The sequence below is a fragment of the Lithobates pipiens genome, unplaced genomic scaffold, assembly GCF_037356315.1.
Source record: "Lithobates pipiens isolate NorthernLeopardFrog02 unplaced genomic scaffold, aLitPip1_a1.2 Scaffold_3, whole genome shotgun sequence".
NCBI lineage: Eukaryota > Metazoa > Chordata > Amphibia > Anura > Ranidae > Lithobates > Lithobates pipiens.
The window spans coordinates 204,842,503-204,850,098 of record NW_027507790.1 but is presented as its reverse complement, the minus strand read 5'-3'; the positions used below and the strand labels follow the sequence as shown (position 1 = coordinate 204,850,098).

General features: G+C 38.9%; 1 pseudogene across 1 annotated transcript in view; it reads left to right on the top strand.

The window, feature by feature from the left end:
- Positions 1-2,016: 2,016 nt before the first annotated feature.
- Positions 2,017-7,596, top strand: part of LOC143940910 (granzyme A-like) — a 67,811-nt pseudogene continuing 62,231 nt past the window's right edge. The window contains exon 1 of the transcript XR_013263953.1: positions 2,017-2,128. The product of XR_013263953.1 is annotated as a granzyme A-like (transcript). The remainder of the gene's footprint in view (positions 2,129-7,596) is intronic.

Genomic DNA, 7,596 nt, shown 5'->3' with positions numbered 1-7,596 from the left:
TGGACCAAGCAGGTTGTGTGTTAGTGATTAGCAGACTGTACGTCAGTCCCTATACCAATGAAGGACTGCTGCAGTATAGGGCAGCGGTCAGCAGTAGTGCACGGCAACCCTATGTATTGTGGACCGATAGCGGTCCTTACAGAACAGCAGACTGTACCGCACCCAAGCCTATGTACCGTAGCACCCTAGACAGACCAAGTTACCAGTCCTGATAAAGAGCTTTGTGGAACAAGTGAGTTGTGAATGATTAGCAGACTGCAGCAGAAGGGCAGCAGTCAAGTATAATATTCTTTCTATATTTGGAAGAAAGAATATTATACGTGTACAAGCCTATTACCGTACCACTGATACCAGTCCTGAAAAGAACCTTTGTGGAACTAATAGTAACAGCAAGTCTTTAAAATTATCCTCACTGCCTGACACACTGCTTCCTGCCTGTCCCTATACAAATTGGCAAAAAAAGTAGGCTGGAACGATTAGCTGGAACAGCTCTTTTGTGGACCTGATAGTAACAGCTAATGATGATGATGATGATGATGATGAAGAAAGACTAATCTGGCTGAGCTGTCCCTAAAATAGCAGCATACAGCGCTCTGTCCCTTTATCTAAACTGACAAAAGAAACTCAGGCTGCTGACCTAACACCTATACCAGTCCTGAAAAGAACTTTTGTGTACCAAATAGCTAGCGTTTTCTCTGTCCCTACTCCACACAGGATCCTTTCCCTACAGTGACAGAAGAAAGAATGTAAAATGGCCACCGGATCGGGTGTATTTATAGGTTAGGGGGAATGTCCAAGTGTCCATGAGCTGTCATGTCTCAATTGGTTGTCCTGTAACACATGATAAACGTGTCACGAAAGGTTAAAGTTCTTGTATACATTAAACACGTAAGTCCGCCGGGGCGAACGACGGAAAAAGGCGTTCGAACCCGCGGACGGCGAAAGTCGGAAATTCGCCGCGAAACGACCGCCGGGCGAACCGTTCGGCCATCACTAGTCATATGCACTTGCAGTAACATGCATTTATGATGCCTGTTCTTACATGCATTCAGCACGCACTTATACACATTTTCAGTTTTTTTATAGACACGTCTTTTTGCTTTACTATGCAAATCCAGGGAGTTTCATTCAAGCGCCAAAGTGGAACCTTGCTCTTTTGCAATGGACCAAAATTGCTTCAAGTTTGGCTAGTATAGTGCACTGCAGTACAGGTGGATTCCAAAATTACACTGGGGTATCATTCATAATGAATGGTACTGCAGCATACCACCACATTTAGCATACATTATCGCAGTGCATTAATGTATATGCAAATAAGATGTGAAAAGCAGGTCCTTTGCACCCTTTAAGCCCTTGTACACACAGTCGGAGAATCCAGCGGAATGTGTCCGATCGGACCGTTTTGTCGGATATTCCGACTGTGTGCGGTCTACATCGGATTGTTCTTGCCGGAGTATCCGACGAACCAAGTTTTCCAACTTGTTGGTAAAATTTTCGGACAAAATGCTCTGATCGGACATACTCCGATCATGTGTAGAGAATTCCGATCGAACAAAGCGTGAACGTAGTCCCGTCGTAATGAAATAACGTAATCACGACGGATTTTCCAACAACTTTGTCCGACCGTGTGTATGCAACAGTTTCGGACAAAATCCGTCGGACAAAATCGGATCAGATTTGGTTGTCGGAATCTCCGACCGTGTGTACAAGGGCTTAGACTGTTTATGATGCTATACTGTATAAATTTACTGTAAACCCTACTGTATAATGCTTTGCGGCACAAAAGAAAATATTTAAAAATAAAGATAATATCAATAACTCTAATCCTATCATTGACATTCTGCACCTAATTTTTTCAATTATTTTAGTTTACACTTTACAGTTCTGAATGATTCAACCATGATAACTGTGAAAGAGTTACCGTTGAGATGTTTATCAAAAGATTGCCAAATGATTGGTAGTTGCAATATACAGATCTGTGGGCTATTTATACGTTTCACTGGGTAAAGTCTCCATATTATGCACAGTTCAATCATATGCAAGATTGGCACCTTCAGCATGAATCACCCAGTAACAGCACACCTCTGTTATCTGCTCAGCACTGCATGCTTTTTGCTAATCTGTGAAGGTAAGTGCTATAATTAGAGGGTTTTTTGTTTTTTTGATTTAGTTTTTTTGTAGGTAAAAGTTACAGTAGAACTGGCAAAATTCCTGACCAGAGCACATCACAGTTGAAGACATTTACAATTTTGAAAAAAATTTTTTTTTACTTTGTTATAAAACATACCAATGTAAAAAATCTAATTTCTTCATCAATTTAGGGCAATAAGTATTCTGCTACATATTTTTGGTAAAAAAAATCCCAATAAGTGTATATTGACTGATTTGCGCAAAAGTTATAGCGTCTACAAATGATTTTTTAACTACTAATGCCGGCGATCAGTGACTTGTAGCGGGACTGGGATATTGCGGTGAACAAATCAAACACTAAGTGACACTTTTAAAACTTTTCGGGGACCAGTGACACTAATACAGTGATCAGCACTAAATAATATGCTTTACTAATGACACTGGCTGGGAGGGGGTTAACATCATGGGGCAATCAACGGGTTAAATGTGTTCCCTGGGAGTGCTTTCTAACTGTGGAGGGGGGTGGTAGTACTGTAAGAAGACAGAGATCTGTGTTCCTGCTTAGCAGAAACACAAGATCTCTGTCTTCTTCTGCCATGGAGCAGGGATCTGCCTTGTTTACATAGGCACACCGCCGTTCTGTCTGCCTTGGGAGCGGTTAGGGTTCCTGGCAGGCATCGGGTCCGCCCGACACGCTGATTGGCTACTGGTGTGTCCGATCACAGCAGAGTGTGTCGCTGGTCGTTTCTGCGCCCAAGACCCGGAAGAAAAAAGTTAAGTACAGGTATATGATTTTGTGCTAAAGGGCCTCCCTGCCACAGTATATGTACGTGGGGCATTCCTTAAGCGGTTAATTATGGGCATAGGGCATAGGCATGGTTCTCCAAGAGGAGTATTGTAAAATTTGTTTAAATATTGTATATACAGGAAGATTTATTATTTTTATGTACATTTATGTATTATTATGTTTAGCTAGCTTCAAATTTAATTTCACCAGTCTATTTAAAATGTGCCTCAACCCAACAGCTTTTGAAGAGTATACAGTGATAAACAACAAAATAACACTGCAAACACATTTGGCATAAACTATGTAGAAAGCATTATTTGACACTGACTGTTCTGTTTAACCGGAACCTGTTGTGGCTGCTGAAGGCTTTATGGCAAAAAAAAACAAAAAAGTGTCAATATTACTCAGAACTTAAAGAAGAAGTTTGTGGTACATAAAAATAAGCATACATACTCACTTCAATGCTGGGAAATAGAGCCGTGACAAGTGTGGGCCCCTCTTCCCGTACCAGACCACATGCCTTTCAACATTGGGGATGTGCATTAGAAAAGCCTTGGACCTTGCTTAGTACCTTTTTGTTGCATTGTTAAGGGCCAAGCGATTTTTTTTTTTCCCATATACACATATCCCATATCCCAAAATGGGGGGGAGGGGGATCTGGATGCCCCCAATATAATAATGGAGAGATCAAATATCTGACCACTGCCAGGAAGCTCAGTACAGGGGTATATTAGTACTTCTTACCCATTCCAAAAAAAGGGTTGAAAGTTGTTATATACACCTCAAATAAAAAAAAGTCCTTTATTTAAAACAAAATGCACTCACATACTTAGCTGCTTTAAAAAAAAATGTTATGTCCGCAGAAGTCATTTTACATCAGTCTTGGCGTTCAGCGATATAAATCCAGGGTCAGCCGTGAGCGAAGAACTGTCCCTTGCTGGTGTGTACACACTGCTCTCCCACACCTAAATGACAGAATCCCTGTCTGAGGAACAGGAAACTGACAGCTGGGAATCCTGGAGGATGTCATTGACTAAATGTGCTCAATGACATCACCCAGGATTCATGACTTAACCCCCCTGACGGTATTCCCAAGTCTGGCTTAGGGTGGAATTTTTATGTCGAAAGCGGTAACCCCGAGCCAGACTCGGGACCACATCGCTGGATCCAGGAGGACGCTTACTTACCTTCTCCCTTGGATACAGCGCTGTCCCCCCGCTGTACAAGCGAGCCGTGTCTCGCTCGATTCATCACATCGTTGATCTCCGTGCCCTGCGAGCGAGTGAAACACACACATTACATACAGTATAATGTAATCTTACAGATTACATTGCTGTATGTAATTTTTTCACATCCCCTTTGTCCCTAGTGTTCTGCCCAGTGTCCTGCATGCAGTTTTATATTATAAAAACTGTTCTTTATGCCTGGAAACTGGAGATTGTCCATAGCAATCAAAACTGTCACTTTACATCAAAAATGGTTTTAGACCAGCTAGAAAACAGCGATAATAAATTAGAACCACTTGCGGAATTGAACGATAGTGATTTGTGGGGAGATCCATCATCAAATACTGAAAAGTAATGACAGCGACAATTCTGCAACTGAGCAAATTTCAGTGTTTTTGTTTTGATTACATTATTGAATCATTTTTATTATTGTTATATTATTATTTGGTACAATTATTTATAATTATTTATTATATTATAATTTATGACTTCATTTTTCAAACTTTATCATACCCGGGATGTCTGCTAGACTCTGGTTTGTACAGATTTAAGTGAGTTATTGCTAAGAATTACAGGCCTACAATATAAAACACCAAATTTTCATGCAAAATAATTGTACCGCTTTCAGCACCTAAAATCTGAAATAATCATACCGCCAGGGAGGTTAAAGACCTGACCAGCTGTTATAAATTATTTTACACATTTTCTGTGCAGTTCCACAACATGGAGTAGATCTATCTTGGGGAAGGGGGGGTCAGCAGGGCCACACACAAAGCAATATTCACCTGGGTTCATCAGGAACTAATAAATTACAACTTGAGCAATAGATAGAATATTTTTTTCAATAAATCTGAGCTGACTGGTAGTTTAGCATTGTAAGAGAGGAACATCAATGTATACAACGTACAACTATGCACAAGCGCAGCCTACATTTTAGTGAGAAAATATTAAATGCAATGTGCATGTATAATTACAAACTACTAATATGGGAGGATTGTGATAGAAGTAATAAACTCTATATATGATACTACATTGAATCCTGATCATGTAGTATATCTCCTTGGGTATATAAATCAATGCTATTCTTGGCTCATAAATGAATAGCCTCTCAATGGGTACCACCTAATCCTCCTTCCCTTGGGGACTAGGTACGGGAAATGGCAAGCACATATCGTTTGAGAAATATACTTATCTCCAAACAAATGCATTTCAGAAGTTTGAGAAATTGTGGAAAAAATGGATGGATGTCCCACGTTCAAATTTAGGCTGAAAATGGGAGTAGGGAATACTTGCCTTTTTTTTTTTTCAATGCCTGCTCTCCCCTTTTCTTAAATTAAATGTACTGTTATATAACATGTTATATAATAACATGAGCGTAGCGGTTGCTCCGGGATATTATATCCTATTATAAATATTAATGTCTGCCCCTTTTTTTTTTTTTTTTCTTCTTTCCCTTCCTTCTTTTTTAATACTTTTGAAGAGCTGGATGATAAATGAACTAAAATTACTGTTAATGATGATGTTCCTATTTGCTTATCTAATTCTTTAATAAATGCAAAAATGTGTAAATAAATGCTCCCACCCAGCTGAGTTTGAATGACTGATGTTATCACAATATACAAACCATCATTATAATCAATAAGGTGAATACTTTTCCAAATAATTCATCAACATATAGAAAAAATAATTAATAAATAAATAATACACAAAATTCATAGATGCTCTTAAAAAATATCACTGAACGATGAGGGTGAAGAAATAAATATTGATAAATATTACACAAATGAATAATGATTCTGCATAGAAATCAATGAGCTTCTAACCCCAGCTTATCCAATTAAGCTTTGGTAATAAAACCTGGAAGCTCATTGGTTTCTATGCAGAAGTGAGCCTGATTTTGCACTTTCCAGCTTTAGTAAATAAACCCCATTGTGTACTTAAAAGTGGGGTATGCCTGTATATAGTGAGTGAGTCACAGGGTAGAAGGAATTTGGGTGGAGAATCAGAGAGGAGCTAGGCTCCGTAGCTGGCCACCATGGGATTTGGTGGGGTCTTATCTGCCAATATATATATATATATATATATATATATATATATATATATATATATATATATAAAACCAGTGATTGGTATTCCCCACCACCAGTGGGGACCATGGTGTCCTGGACAGGATGGAGTGAGGATATAGGACAATCCCAGGACCCTGTATCTGGAGTGGAAATGCACATTGATAAACAGCAAAGGTATGAGGGCTGTTAGTGGTACCTGGACATTTAAAATATGCCCATGTTCATTTTAGCTCTGCTTACAAGCAGGCTTCTGATATCCCTTTGTTTATCACCCAGGCTTGCTCAGCAGTCCCTCCTTGTGGCACCCAGCTGTGTCCCTATACTGACAACACTGACAACTCTTAGCACACCTGTCTTGTGGGGGGGTCCTAGAAGTATGGCAACATTGATGTAAATAGCCTGGTAATATCCCAGGTCCAGAGGTATACTGGAGAAGCAAAACCCTATGAAAAATGTTATATGCCTATCCATATGTACACCAATTGTAGAGGTGCATGTATTGTTGTTATCCCAGAGGGCCTTTTATTTTTCCCCTGTATGTGAGTATATGAAGGATATAAAATATAATGCAAGCCATATATACAGGTAGTGATATGAATACCCAAGATATGGATAATTTTCCTCTCCTTGTTCTCCTGGTGAAGCTTGATACATGAAATGCGTTGAGGAAGGAGACCTCTGAAAATCAAATTAATAGAACCCCTGGACTAATTGATACAAGTTCTTAAGGAGGGGGGGTCATTTATGACAATATTTTACTGTTCAGCATTGGATTTGTAGATGTTTTTTATATAATATGTAAATAAATACTACAATATTTTAGTTGTAATCTTGTATTTTTGGAGTTATTTAAGTAGGTGCAAGCACCTAAAGGGCCGGTTCACACTGCTGCAAATTCTATGGTGAATTTGAGTCATTGCGATCGCTCAAATTCGCAAGTGATTTAAATAACATAGTTTTCCATTAGTGTCGTTCACATCAATGTGTTGCTAATTTAAGCTACGTACAAAAAGGGTCCTGTGTAAGTCTGATCCATGTGCAATGTGAATTCAATGCAATATTTGCGGTAGAATTGCAGTAGATTCACCAGAACAGATACAGAATTTGCAGTGAAAATTTGCAACGCAATTGGATCAAATTCACACAAAATTCACACTGCAGCAGTGTGAACCGGCCCTTAAGTAGCATTAAACCTAAAAGCTAACATTTATTATATTGCAGCTTACTAATTAGATGTGATGGCTGATTTTAGTTTTTTTTTTTTTTTTAGCTTTATTTCAAATTATGGTCAGCTTTTATTTATTTATGTAAAACCTTTATCCCAAAAGTAACAAAACTCTTACTATAACTGCTTAAAGAATGTTATCTGGAGTTTTACTTCAAT